A 10,239-nucleotide genomic window follows, 5' to 3' on the forward strand; every position below is an offset into this window, starting at 1 on the left:
TTTTTTATTTACTTACAGACAGCCAGAGGGCACACTCCAACACTCAGACATAAGTAAGATGCTGGCACTAAAACCGCACTCAATGAACTGTATACCGCCATAACCAAACAGGAAAACTCTCATCCAGAGGCGACGGTCCTAGTGGCCGGGGACTTTAATGCAGGGAAACTTAAATCAGTTTTACCTCATTTCTATCAGCATGTTAAATGTGCAACCAGAGGAAAAACAATTCTAGACCACCTTTACCCCACACACAGAGACGCGTACAAAGCTCTCCCTCGCCCTCCATTTATATCTGACCATAATTCTGTCTTCCTGATTCCTGCTTACAAGCAAAAAGGATACGCCCCTTTTTTCCAATTTTCGCCTAAAATGACATACCCAAATCTAACTGCCTGCAGGACCTGAAGCAAGGATGTGCATATTCTAGATTCCATTTGAAAGGAAACACTTTGAAGTTTGTGGAAATGTGAAATTAATGTAGGAGAATATAACACATTAGATCTGGTAAAAGATAATACTTAGAAAAAAACATGATTTTTTTTGTATATTTTTTGTACCATCATCTTTGAAATACAAGAGAAAGGCCATAATTATTCACAACATTCTTATTGGCAGACTCAACAGACTTGGTTTCTCAAATGACTGCCTCGCTTGGTTCACCAACTACTTCTCTGATAGAGTTCAGTATGTCAAATCGGAGGGCCTGTGGTTCGGACCTCTGGCAGTCTCTATGGGGGTGCCACAGGGTTCAATTCTCGGGCCGACTCTCTTCTGTATACATCAATGATGTCGCTCTTGCTGCTGGTGATTCTCTGATCCACCTCAACGCAGACGACACCATTCTGTATACTTCTGGCCCTTCTTTGGACACTGTGTTAACAAACCTCCAGATGAGCTTCAATGCCACACAACTCTCCTTCCGTGGCCTCCAACTGCTCTTAAATGCTAGTAAAACTAAATGCATGCTCTTCAACCAATTGCTGCCCGCAACTGCCAGCCCGTCCAGCATCACTACTCTGGACGGTTCTGACTTAGAATATGTGAACAACTACAAATACATAGGTGTCTGGTTAGACTGTAAACTCTCCTTCCAGACTCACATTAAACATCTCCAATCCAAAATGAAATCTAGAATTGGCTTCCTATTTCGCAACAAAGCATCCTTCACTCATGCAGCCAAACATACCCTCGTAAAACTGACCATCCTACCGATCCTCGACTTCAGCGATGTCATTTACAAAATAGCCTCCAACACTCTACTCAACAAATTGGATGCAGTCTATCACAGTGCCATCTGTTTTGTCACCAAAGTCCCATATACTACCCACCACTGCGACCTGTACACTCTCTATTGGCTGGCCCTCGCTTCATACTCGTCGCCAAACTCACTGGCTCCAGGTCATCTACAAGTCTCTGCTAGCCCCACCTTATGTTAGCTCACTGGTCACCATAGCAGCACCCAGCCGTAGCACACGCTGTAGCAGGTATATCTCACTGGTCACCCCCAAAGCCAATTCTTCCTTTGGCCGCCTTTCCTTCCAGTTCTCTGCTGCCAATGACTGGAACGAACTGCAAAAATCACTGAAGCTGGAGACTCTTACCTCCCTCACTAGCTTTAAGCACCAGCTGTCAGAGCAGCTCACAGATCACTGCACCTGTACATAGCTCATCTGTAAATTAGCCCATCCAATTGACCTCATCCACATACCGTATTTGTTTATTTATCTTGCTCCTTTGCACCCCAGTATCTCTACTTGCATATACATCTTCTGCACATTCTACCAGTCCAGTGCTTAATTGCTATATTTTAATTACTTCGCCACCATGGCCTATTTATTGCCTTACCTCTCTTATCCTACCTCATTTGCACATGCTGTATATAGATTTTTCTACTGTATTATTGTTTGTATGTTTGTTTATTCCATGTGTAACTCTGTGTTGTTGTATGTGTCAAACTGCTTTGCTTTATCTTAGCCAGGTCGCAGTTGCAAATGAGAACTTATTCTCAACTAGCCTACCTGGTTAAATAATGGTGAAATAAAATTAAATTAAAAATTCCAGCCCAGGTGCAATTTAGATTTTGGCCACTAGAGCAGTGTATGTGCAAATTTTTAGACTGATCCAATGGATCATTGCATTTCTGTTCAAAATGTTGTATCAAGACTGCCCGAATGTTCCTAATTGGTTTATTAATACATTTTCAAGTTCATAATTGTGCACTCTCCTCAAACAATAGAATGGTATTATTCCACTACAGCTACTGTAAATTGGACAGTGTAGTTAGATTAACACAAATGGAAGTTTTCTGCCAATATCCAATATGTCTATGTCCTGGGAAATGTTCTTGTTACTTACAATCTCATACTAATCGCATTAGCCTACCTTAGCTCAACCGTCCTGCGGGGGACCCCACCGATCCTGTAGAGGTTAAAGCAGGAAGCACCAATGACTCAAGTCAATAAAAAAAGTGGTCAGATGAAGCAGATGCTAAACTACAGGATTGTTTTGCAAGCACAGACTGGAAAATGTTCCCAGGATTCTTCTGATGGCATTGAGTAGTACACCACATCAGTCACTGGCTTTATCAATAAGCGCATCGAGGACTTCGTCCCCAAAGTGACAGAATGTACATACCCCAACTAGAAGCCACGGATTACAGGCAACATCCGCACTGAGCCAAAGAGTAGAGCTGCTGCTTTCAAGAAGCTTATAAGAAATCCCGCTATGCCCTCCAACTTGCCAGCTCCGATGCGTGTCGATGTGGCAGGGCTTGCAAACTATTACAGACTACAAAGGGAAGCACAGACGAGAGCTGCCCAGTGACACAAGCCTACCAGATGAGCTAAATAACTTCTATGCTCGCTTCGAGGCAAGTAACACTGAAACATGCATGAGAGCATCAGCTGTTCCAGATGACTGTGTGATCACACTCTCCACAGCCGATGTGAGTAAGACCTTTAAACAGGTCAACATTCACAAAGCCGCAGGGCCAGACAGATTACCAGGATGTGTAGTCCAAGCATGTGCTGACCAACTGGCAAGTGTCTTCACTGACATTTTCAACCTCTCCCTGCCTGAATCTGTAATACCAACATGTTTCAAGCAGACCATCATAGTCCCTGTGCCCAAGAACACTAAGGTAACTTGCCTAAATGGCTACCGACCCATAGCACTCACGTCTGTAGCCAGGAAATGCTTTGAAAGGCTGGTCATGGCTCACATCAACACCATTATGCCAGGGACCCGAGACCCACTCCAATTTGCATACCACACCAACAGATCCACAGATGCTGCAATCGCTATTGCACTCCACACTGCCCTTTCACACCTGGACAAAAGGAACAACAATGTGAGAATGCTATTCATTGACTACAGCTCAGCGTTCAACACCAAAGTGCCCTCAAACCTCATCACTAAACCAAGGACCCTGGGACTAAACACCTCCCTCTGCAACTGGATCCTGGACTTCCTGACGGGCCGCCCTCAAGTGGAAAGGGTAGGTAACAACACATCCTCCACGCTGATCCTCAACACAGGGGCCCCTCAGGGGTGCGTGCTCAGTCCCCTCCTGTACTCCTTGTTCACTCATGACTGCATGGCCAGGCACGACTCCAACACTATCATTAAGTTGGCTGATGACACAATAGGCCTGATCACCGAAAACGATGAGACAGCCTATAGGGAGGTCAGAGACCTGGCTGTGTTGTGCCAGGATAACAACCTTTCCCTCAACGTGATCAAGACAAAGGAGATGATTGTGGACTTCAGGAAAAGGAGGACCAAGCACGCCCCATTCTCATCGACTGGGCTGTAGTGGAGCAGGTTGAGAGATTCAAGTTCCTTGGCATCCACATCACCAACAAACTAACATGGTCCAAGCACACCAAGACAGTCGTGAAGAGGGCACGACAAAACCTATTCCCCCCCAGGAGACTGAAAAGATTTGACACGGGTTCTCAGATCCTCAAAAGGTTTTACAGCTGCACCATCGAAAGCATCCTGACGGGTTGCATCACTGCCTGGTACGGCAACTGCTCGGCCTCCGACCGCAAGGCACTACAGAGGGTAGCGAGTATGGCCCAGTACATCACTGGGGTCAAGCTTCCTGCCATCCAGGACCTCTATACCAGGTGGTGTCAGAGGAAGGCCCTAAAAATTGTCAAAGACTGCAGCCATCCTAGCCATAGACTGTTCTCTCTGCTACCGCACAACAAGCGGTACCGGAGCGCTAAGTCTAGGTCCAAGAGGCTTCTGAACAGCTTCTACCCCAAGCCATAAGACTCCTGAACAGATAATCAAATGGCTTCCCAGACTAATTGCCTTGCCACCACCTCTTCTACGCTGCTGCTACTCCCTATTATTATCTGTGCATAGTCACTTTAATAACTCTACCTAGATGTACATATTACCTCAATTACTTCGACACCGGTACCCCCTGTATATAGCCCCATTGTTGGTTAAGGGCTTGTAAGTAAGCATTTCACTGTTGTATTCGGCGCAGGTGACAATTTTTTATTTATTTGATAATTTACAAGCGAAGCATGTGTTTAGTGAGTCCGCCAGATCAGAGGTAGTAGGGATGACCAGGGACGTTCTCTTGATAAGAGTGTGAATTAGACAATATTCCTGTCCTGCTAAGCATTCAAAATGTAATGAGTCCTTTTGGGTGTCAGGGAAAAATGTATGGAATAAAAAGTACATAATTTTCTTTAGGAATGTAGTGAAGTAAAAGTTGTCAAAAATATAAATAGTAAAGATGCCCCAAAAAACTACTTAAGTACTGTACACCACTAATAAATAAATGCATAGGCATGTGACATGTAAAGACATTTTAGGAGAAACATTTAAAATCCCAAAAGCGTTAGCAATACATTTAATGTGTAAGCTCAATAAAGCCTTACTGTAGATGCGTCTTATTGTCTTTGGAGAAGATGTTGCACAATCCTTCATGGAATGGATGGCTGATGTCATCCGTTGCTTCTTCAAAAACCGTTTCAAACTTGGTGTAAAAAGCATGCAGTATGAATGCAGTAAGTGTGCAACTCTGCACAGCTTTGATTTCTGTCTGTAAACGAAAAGGTCTCTACAAATAAAATCTATTATTCATTATTATTATTATTATTACAGACATTTAGTCAGATTACATTGCCAGCCACACTTGCACACACAGGGGAGACAACAAAATCCAGACTTGACACAACGATGATGCCATTACTTGTATCAAATACACAGTGTTTATTGCTTTGAATGGTATATAAAAGTAATAAACAGCAGACGCCGTGTTGGAGTATCTAATGTACATGTTTGTGTTCGCACCAATGATGTGTTTGTTCAAACAGAGGCGTCTAGAGGGAAAGGGTGCTCCATGGGAAAGGGTGCTCCGTGGGAAAGGGTGCTCCGTGGGAAAGGGTGCTCCGTGGGAAAGGGTGCTCCGTGGGAAAGGGTGCTCCGTGGGAAAGGGTGCTCCGTGGGAAAGGGTGCTCCGTGGGAAAGGGTGCTCCGTGGAAAAGGGTGCTCCGTGGGAAAGGGTGCTCCGTGGGAAAGGGTGCTCCGTGGGAAAGGGTGCTCCGTGGGAAAGGGTGCTCCGTGGGAAAGGGTGCTCCGTGGGAAAGGGTGCTCCGTGGGAAAGGGTGCTCCGTGGGAAAGGGTGCTCCGTGGGAAAGGGTGCTCCGTGGGAAAGGGTGCTCCGTGGGAAAGGGTGAGGAGAGATAGCAATGGACAAGATAAGGATACGGCCGAGGCAAGGCAGGGAATAGCTGAAAGGATAAAGATCTGTTCAGATAAGAGTTTGATGTGAGGCTTGCTGAAACTGTTGGCTTTCATGGGTGTGTACGATATAAGAACCTCGTATTTTATCAGACCAATCAAATCACTCAGGCCCAACTATCCAAAGCCTGATTTGCCATCACCCCAGAATCTTTAGAGAAGAGTATGTGCCTCAAAACAGAGTGGACCTTTGAAACAACACCCCCTTTGAAACCCAGTGGACCATGTGAATGCACCTTAATCTTGACTGTGAGCTTTATGTGGGATTAACATAGAGTAGAGTTTGGGGAAAGTAGAGTTAGACGTAGTACAGTCGACTGTGAGTAGACTAGGGGTTTAGATGGAGTAGAGTTGATCCTCCACGTCTCTCTCTGACACCTCCCCAAACGTCTCCTGGTTCTCCTTCAGCAGCTGGAAGATGGCTGCCAGCTGCTCCCGTTGCACCCTGGGAAAAACACAAAGGTTTACAAATCTGAGTGTCCACTCTGCTGCCCTCACCTGGCCAAGGAAAAAGATAAAACATTGGGACAGGCTTGTTTATATACATCAAGTCTAGTCTACATTCATGCACAGATGGTTGACAACAACTGGTTCATGAAAAAAAGTGCAGAACCTAGGTCAGCAAAGCTAGATGATGGTACAACCCAGACAGAAAAAGCTATACGGACACTACTTACCTGCAAACTGACATTTCATTTCAGAATTAGTTCAATTTGGTTATGTTTTAGATTTTGGTTATTTGTTTTTCAGGTCAGCAGGTCAGCAGGTCAGCAGGCCTGCCTGCCTGCCTGCCTGCCTGCCTGCCTGCCTATTGAGATGCTGCCCAGTCCAGTACAGACCTCTGTTCCTCCTCCAGCTCCTCATCTTCTCCATCTGGCTGGTCCGCTGCATCCTGGGGGCGTATTTCATGGGCGCACATTCTGCTTCCACTTCTTCCATATCTGCTAAGAGAAAAGACCACCCCTCAGGGAACTGTAGGTGATCAAAGTATCTTCCTGGAATGTCCACCGGCGCTGAGGCGGGGTTTGAGTTCCAGCACTGTTGGCCAGACTGTCAGAGATGAAAAGAGAGACAGAGAGATGGAAGGAGAAAGTGCGGTTGAGAAACATTGGACTCAGGGCCGGCTCCAGGCACAAGTAGCATAAGTGGTCTCTAAGGACCCCCGACCTTATGGCTTGTTTTTTGCACAGGTTTTTGCACTGTGTCAACCATGGGACCTGTGCATTTCCAAATCATGTCCAATCAATGAAATTTACCACAAGTGGACTCCAATCAAGTTGTAGAAACATCTCAAGGATGATCAATGGGAACAGGATGCATCTGAGCTCAATTCCGAGTCTCATAGCAAAGGGTCTGAATACTTATGCAAATAATGTATCTATTTTTTGTTGTTGTTGCTAAAATAAAATAAAAAATAACAGTTTTCGCTTTGTTATTATGTTGTTTTTTTGTGTAGATCGAGGAGGAAAACATTTTTTAAATCCAATTTAGAATAAGGCTGTAACGTAAACAAAATGTGGGAAAAGTGAAGGGGTCTGAATACTCTCCGAATGCACTGTATGTTGTGCTGCTGCAGTGATTTCATGCCAGTCAAAGCTTGTTATGTAAATCAATTATATAGCTCATGTTTTTGACTTGTCCCTTTATCTGCTAGGTGCTGATCTAGCACTCGACTGTCTGTCTGACCAAGTCTCCTCTACTCCTCACTATTTATCTTCTCCCCCCATTGCTTTACCTCTTTATCCCACTCTCTCTCTCAGAAGGCTACTGACCTGACACCTGACTCTCCCCTTGTGTCACCTTGACACTCCCAAAGCACTCCCAAGGCATTCACTGTCCTCCTCCGGTTTGTCCGCAAAGGTTAGCCCTGCTACTGTCCCCTGTTTCTCCGTAAGATTTACCGACGGTCCTGATTTAACTAATCCAGTTTTCACCTCATCGCTCACGGATTGCACCAAAGAGCCCTCCTCCCCTGAGCGATCTGCTTTGGATGCTGCAAAGCCAGAGGACGAGTCAGCAGCAGAGTATCGTTGTTACTGAACCTTGAGGTCACCAGAGAAGTAGCAAGAAACGTGAAACGTGCTTTGTTGCTGTAATATTACCGATAACCGTGTCCACTAGTGTAGCTCGGAGAATGTATGGTGCTTGCAAGTCAACTGGTAACTCGTACAAAACGTGGTCAAATCAAGACGTCAGTGATCTTTGGATGACTGTTCAAAACGATTTTACCCAGTCGGAGCTATTTTTCCCGAGTTTCCAGTTGTTATGGACGCAATGAAGACGGATGCATCCGAATTCCCAGTTTTTTTGAACGCGACACGCATGGAAAGGAAACGTAATTTCCTTAATCGATGCAGTGCACAGGTCTATGGTCCGTTACAGTGAACGGCCAAAAGCGGTGAGAGGAGCGCACTTCTCAAACGGTCAGTGCTATCCGGGATCCTTGGGACGTCCCTACCCTAAACCCTCACCATAACCTATACCTTTAAACGTTTTAAATGTCCACTTCAAGGTTAAGGGACTTCCCAATGATCCCGGATAGCACTGACCCTTCTCAAATCTAACAATCTTCACAGCACAACTATGTCGTCAACAAGCATTGGAGTGGCACACACCCAATGACAAGAGTGTGCAAAGCTGTCAAGGCAACGGGTGGGCTACTTTGAAGAATCTCAAACGTAAAATATTTTAATTTGTTTATCAATACCCCATAATGCATGATCCCATGTGTTATTTCATAGTTTAAGTTATCACTAGTATTCTACAATGCAGAAAATAGTTTTAAAAAATAAAGAAAATCCCTTGGATGAGTAGGTGTATCTAAACTTTTGACTGGTACTGTACGTCTCTTTTCCATTAAATATATGTTCACATTTTTAAACTAGTTTTCATTAGGAAGGCATATATTTAAATTGAATTTTACTCTGCAAGTCGGTTGAGAACAAATTCTTATTTTCAATGACGGCCTAGGAACAGTGGGTCAACTGCCTTGTTCAGGGCCAGAACGACAGATGTTTACCTTGTCAGCTCGGGGATTCGATCTCGCAACCTTTCGGTTACGAGTCCAACGCTCTAACCACTAGGCTACCTGCCGCAGATGAAGTGTTATCAAAAGCACTCTTTTTTTTTTTTAAACGTGAAAACACAGAATCCTACTCATTACTCCACATGCCTATCTATGGTGCTTTCAAGACAACTGGGGAAAAAAACTAGATTAAATCATGACGTCAATCTTCAGGTCACAAAATTGGAGCTCAAGAAAGATTCCAGAGATGGATTTGGAATTCTGAATTATGACTGCCCTCCCCCCACCAGTTCTCAGTTGTCATGGACGCACTGAAGTCAGATATTCTCTAAGTTCCCAGTTGTTTTGAACGTGGCAATAAGTGGTTAGCTGACAAATACCCATCCAGGCGTTGTAAGATCCGGCAGGCGGCAGCAATGCCTGGGCAGAGGAACGCACCCATGACGTGGTTAGATGTTACATAAAATAACCAAGGAGGTGCACGTTTTGTCTTTTGCCCGAACACCACACAGCTGAGATCTGTTAGGCGTCAATAACGCCTGGGCAGCGGAACACGCCCAATGCTTTAGTAAGCTTGACCCTAGCAGCACCAAAACACAGGGACTGAGTATTGGGTGACCATTACATTGCAAGCTTCTCACTTACACGTTGCCCTTTCAGCACGGCATACTTTTGACTGAGAAAATGGCCTATGGGTATAGAGCAGATTTGACCAAGGTCTGGAACCTGCTCATTTTCTGTTCTACATAATTCATTGCACCCACCTAGTGTGCCAGCGTGAAAGCACTGGATTATATAGGAATGGCACTAATTGAGATCCAGATCTGTTTGAGTCATGGGCTATGCAGTGGTTCTCAAACCTCTCCTCATAAACCCAAGACGTTTCAGTTATGTTGTAGCCCTGAATTAGCTTACCTGGCTCACTTATTCAAGAGCTTGATAATGAGTTGACAAGTAAAATCGTGTGTGCTAGCGCTGGAATAGCTCTAATACATAGAATGGATGGAGGTCCCACAGGAAAGGTTTGAGAACCACCTGTATAGAGGAAGCACTGTGTCAAGAACTGGCTTGTGCACAGTAAAGGAATGGGTCTCACATTGTCTTTTGGGTACATAAGAGGTCTGTAGACCTATAGACTTTGTGTTTAATGGAAGATGAGCAAAGAGGAGAGCTGATGCCCATATTAAAGCAGACACATATTTGGTAAATATGCCCATCAGCTTCATTCAAGGTGTAGCAATACAATCATTGACTAAATAATATTACAAACATGTTTTTTTTCCATTTTCACAAGTGTAGAATTGCTAAAAATGGTAGTATACTCAACTCACGAGGAATCTAGTTTGAAAATCACTTAATGGGTATTGGCTAGCGGTGTGAAGGAGCCATTACCGATGGGCTCAAGGACTGTTAGGGCAGATCTTGTAACAAAATAGTGAATCAAA

The 10,239-nt window shown here is 44.6% G+C and overlaps 1 long non-coding RNA gene across 1 annotated transcript; it reads right to left on the reverse strand.

Annotated features, from left to right (window-relative positions):
- Positions 1-5,206: 5,206 nt before the first annotated feature.
- LOC118942067 lies at positions 5,207-7,046 on the reverse strand. The gene is made up of 2 exons (XR_005037993.1): positions 6,609-7,046; positions 5,207-6,214 (listed from the first exon to the last, which is right to left on the reverse strand). It is a non-coding gene; the product is annotated as an uncharacterized LOC118942067 (long non-coding RNA).
- Between the last annotated feature and the right edge of the window lie 3,193 nt (positions 7,047-10,239).

This window comes from Oncorhynchus mykiss, chromosome 20 (assembly GCF_013265735.2).
Source record: "Oncorhynchus mykiss isolate Arlee chromosome 20, USDA_OmykA_1.1, whole genome shotgun sequence".
Classification (NCBI taxonomy): domain Eukaryota; kingdom Metazoa; phylum Chordata; class Actinopteri; order Salmoniformes; family Salmonidae; genus Oncorhynchus; species Oncorhynchus mykiss.